The following is a 5,282-nucleotide window of genomic DNA, read 5'->3' on the forward strand; positions in this document are numbered from 1 at the left end:
TTTTAAATATATATGTTATTGTTATTATTATATTGCTAATGGAATTTACATTGCACACAATACAAAACTGCATAATTTACAATTAATTTTAGTAAATATGAGACATAATTAGGAGACAAGGAAATATTAGATTAAAAATAATCTCTGATGTCTTAAAGAAATATTTTATGTGAGAGGGTTTATTCAGAATGAAGAATTGCTGTTTTAACATGTTGCTTATGTTTAATGTGATCTATAAAAAAATTCAAGTCATTACGTAAGATTCTAATTCTAATGGTTGGTTGAATGGTTGGTAGCTAATTTTTTAAATTTTATACTAGAAAATAAGTGTATTTTTCAAATTAAAAGCATTTTTGTGCAACATGTACAAGATTATTTCCAATAATCTTTAGTAGGAATAAACATGAATTTATCTTTATATAGTTTATCTGTTGTGAATACATTTGCTTGCAATTGCAGCTGACATTTGTAATATCAAAGCTAGTTATTACTGAAGTAAGTTGTCAATTGTTCAAAGTATAGCTAGTTTTTCAATACAATTGGCAATTTAAAAAAAGATTAAAAAAAATATTCATAGCAATAGCTAGAAATTAAACACAATATTTCCCCATAATCTTGTAATAAAATGAGAAGCTGTATGAAATGAATATTTTCTTCCCACAGTGCCTCAACCACTCTTAAAAGGAAAGGGAGTGATTCTGTGTATATTGCAAATAAGGGTCAGACCATTTGGGTTTTGATTAACCTTTCTAGCATGTGCTATGGAGCTTGGTCACACACCGTAAATAGCTTTATACACCCACCATTTATATAATAAAATTTCCAAGCCAACATGTTTGGTCTTACTCTTAACCAATATCTATTGGGAATGATGTGGCAACCTACCTAATCGCCTACAGTCCTTAGTTAAATCATTAGTTTGTTAACTGCTGTTTGCAATCTAAACTCTCCCTCTGGAATGAACTTCTTTAAAGCAAAATGAAATAAAATAAAGGTAAGTAAAAGTAAATAGATTTTCCTACTGAAAGTTATTACTTCAAGAATGAAGAAGATAGATATTGATCTGGCCCATCCTTTGCCATTACAGTCAGGTTCACATAGATAGCACAGTCACTTTATTTTAAGCAAACAGCCATTTTCTCTTCTGACTTGGATTCCAGCGAGAATTGGAAAAAAAAAGAAACTGAAACATTTTTCTGTCCTTCTTACAGGGACAATTTAAGTTGAAGTAACAGTTTTCTGAGATACCTGCACCTGTTATTGATTTATCTCTTCTATGTCATGAACAATCTCCTGTTTCATAATACCCTTGTATACTGGCCTGAAATAGTTAATTAGAAATAGTTTTTACTGTGAAGAATGTTAGGAGAGGTAAAAATAAAAACTTTAGAATAAAACACACATGCTGTATGTGTAATGTAGCCTCTGTTCCTTCTTATACTGCATGTATTTGCAAAAATAATAAATGGAACAGTATCATGACTTCTATAATACTGAAAATGACATTCAGAATCTGAGTCCCCATTCTTCTGGAGTGTACTGCTAGCTAAACATCACAAGATGACCTTAAAAAGCTGTAAAATGAAGAATAAAGTATCAATCCTCCAAAACTTGTTATATTTCTTATAACAATCAATGTGCTTCAGATTTGCATCACTGAAAGGGATAGAAGGTTTGGTCTGTGTAAATTAACAGCTACTTTAAGGGAGTATTGTTGATTATCTATTTCCACAGAAACTTCCTTGTTTGTATTCTATTGTATTCTTCTTGTTTTGTTGTTCTCAATCTAGAGTTGCAGATGAAGACTTGAAGTCATATTTCTCCCAACTATCCTTCTTTCTCTTTTTATCATATCTTTTGACATTTTAGCAAATAAATTTTGACAGGAAAGGACATCTGCAAAAGATATTATCATATGTTGAGTTTGACCGTAGTACTAGATGCATATCAGGTCAAATTACAGTAAAGACCAGGAGTTCATTACAAGTTCTTTCTGTCTGTCTGTCTCTCTCTCTCTCTCAAAGAAGTTGTGTTTGTGTTTCTGTGTGCTGGTTCAGTTTTTTTTAATGTTTGTTTTTAAAGCACAATTTATCCAGTAATACTCACTTTGATACATTTTATTACCAATCTGTATATTATATCAAAGAATACACAAGCATGTTTTATATCTATCTCACTTCTCCAGAGTCCATTTTTAATTTTTAGACATATAGGTCAGTGAGCTTTTGCCTGGTTTAAATCCCTTAAAATAGCTTTTAACTTGAATAGACCTTTAATTCTGGCAAAAGTATCCCACTTTATTATGTCTCTCTTTTATTCTGTATTCACCCAAAGAACTGTGTGCATTATGTGTTTCATGGATAAAGCAATAGAGACAGAAATATGCAGTTAGTCATTTATGTGCATATCACATTATAAATCACGAAGATTAAGGGGAATCATATTTGGGAGCATAGCAATTTTGCAACCAAAAGCACTTAAATAATTACCTTTTTAAGCAACTTTTATTGACTATGCAGGAGGATCAAAAGTAATCTTACTTGTTTTAAATGGTATAAAGTGCCGAAATGCCATTAACAGAGTGTTACAATTCTTATTTTCGCTAAGATTCTTGAAGCTTATCAGAAAGAGACAAAAAATGTATAAATTCAGGAGCACTGGCTAGTAATATCCCAATTTCCCAAACCATTGTCAGTGGACTTCTGCTTTCTCCTGCCAAAATATGTGGAAGCATGCATGGATTCGACTAGATTAGTAAAAGGGGCTTGTTTCCGTGGCATTAGCCAGGTATCTTAGCAACAGGATCATACCAGATTCTATCAGTGCTCTGTGGTGGTGCATGTAATATCCTGGACATAATCTGTCTTTTAATTTTCTTTGGATTGTCATGATATTACAGATACATGTGTTCAGTTATAGATCTTTATTTAATAAGAGGAATGCTTTAGTTGAAGATTTGTACTATGTCAGAAGTGGGCAACTCACAATAATGTTATGGGAGCTTTAGCCTCTGCACAGCCTTGTCTCACATAGCAGATTGACAGGAAAACTTGCTCCCTTCATTAAGATGTGCCTCGTAGTTCATATCTTTATGCTAGAGATGAGCATGCTGCCTGAATTCATAATGTTGATAATGTTATTTAATGTCACATAGAATGCAAATTGCTTGTACAATTGAAATGTCATTCGAAAACATGCCACCGTATGCAACACCACTTTATTATAAGTCACTGAGAGCAATAGCTTAAATTTGGAATTGCACTAATCCTTCATCTGCTTTTGTTTACTTTTCATCTATAATAGAGATGTTGAATTTTCTGCAAACCACATTTGCATGGTTTATCTGCTAGCTGACATGGTACAATATGAAAAGGGAACAGTGGGCTAGGAACTTCCCTTTCATTTTTCAGTTGTTTGTATAATGCAAATTAATCACACATGAGAAAAATACAAGTTAAAATGCCTTGTCAAATCTTTTAAAGGAATAAGCTAAAGCTTATATATGAGCATTTCATTATTTAAATTTGTAATACAAATTTGCCATTGGTTTATTGGTAATTGATTTTCCTGGTAATTTAGTCTCATGCAGTAGCTTTTTTTTAATTGAAACAATAATACGGATTTTGAAAGATTCAATATGAAATAAATAATGTATTTGAAATAGTATACATGTCTTATATGGACACACAAAATGCATGTACAGAAACAATTTTATCCATGATTTTGAAGGCACATAAATAAATATTCTGTGATTTGCCACATTTGCCATGTGGCAAATCTTGTAAATAAACAATGACTTTATGACTTTGCACATAGGAATAGGTAACTGGCCTTGCTGGAACAGATCAAAGCTCATATTCATTCAGAATTTTATTCTTCCCAGTGACCAACAAAAACACCTCTGGAGTGCTTGCTGAAAGGAAATGGAGACATACTCATTTCTAATTATTATTCCCCTGCCACCAAATATGCTATATTTCAATAAATCTTTGAAGACCTGTTTTTTTAAACAAATCCTGGAAGAGAGTAGCTTGTGAACTGGCTGATACAAGTTCCATACCATGTTGGTAAACAATGCACTTTTATCCCACATACAATTTCATAATTCTATTTTCAATTGTTATTCCTTGATTTTTTAAAATCCTAATTATTATATTCTATAAGATGCCTAGAGTTCTGATTATAACTTATATGGTTTGATATGATATAGCAAGAGTTAACACAAATAACCACTGAAGGTCAAAACTAACAGCCCTTGACAGGCTTGGCTTCCATGAATCTTGTTTAAACATATCTGTGCTAATCACCATTCCCTCAATTTTTTCTTAATAAATTCAATAGATTATGTGCTGTGTCAGAATTGCTTCTGTTTGCCTGTTCTAAATTTCCTTCTGTCATCTTCATTGGATGACCTCTGTCCCAAGTGTTTTGAGACATACAAATGTGCAGCAGAAATAGCAAATGCAGACTGACAATATTTTTAATTGTAGGGGCAAAAAACAAAACACAATTCACAATGAAGTAATGCCTCACTTCTTCCCATAGTATTTATATTTTGGTAGCAATAATGGCTCAGGATGACACAATCCTTACAGGATTACTGCAGTAAGTTTCTTTATGATAGTTGTGGCAAATCCTATCAGGGTGATTTTCTATTTTGAACAGGTCAAAGCTTATCCCTATTTGGAAAACTTGGGGGGGGTTTGTGCCATAATTATGAATGAAGGAATCTTAGCTTCTCTTCACTATCTACCAATACATGTGATAAATCCTATACTTTCCAATTTGCTTTGAGACCAAAGTAATTCCTCTGGTCAGGGGCGATAGAGACTTTGTAATGGAATGCTGGAGTCATATTAAGAGAGATTTAGGAAGTGATTCAAGACTGCTTTTAAAAGCTTTTTGAAGTGTATGCATATGTTTTGGGGAACTAGAAGAAGGCAGAGAGTAGGTGAGACCACTTGGAAGAAACAGAAAGAAGAAGAAAAACAGAAAGCAGTAGCAGGATGCATGATGCTTGGAAAGAAAGGGGGGAAGACTGAGGTGAAATTATAGAAGAATGAAGGCATTGTAAGGCAGTGAAGTAGGAGAAAAGAAGAACTGAAGGATGGAGGGTCCAGATCTCTGAAATTCTGCAGTGAAGTCTGAAAAGATATTATCAAATACACCTAACACTTTATGGACAGGATGTGATGCATAGTATGTGATGCAAAGTTTAGAAATTTGGTTCTTGCCTTGTTTAATTATGAGTTGGTCACTGATTTATGTTTTCCAGACAGAAA

The sequence above is a fragment of the Notechis scutatus genome, chromosome 4, assembly GCF_049901735.1.
Source record: "Notechis scutatus isolate UNSWTSFEM ecotype Mainland chromosome 4, rNotScu1.2, whole genome shotgun sequence".
Taxonomy (NCBI): domain Eukaryota; kingdom Metazoa; phylum Chordata; class Lepidosauria; order Squamata; family Elapidae; genus Notechis; species Notechis scutatus.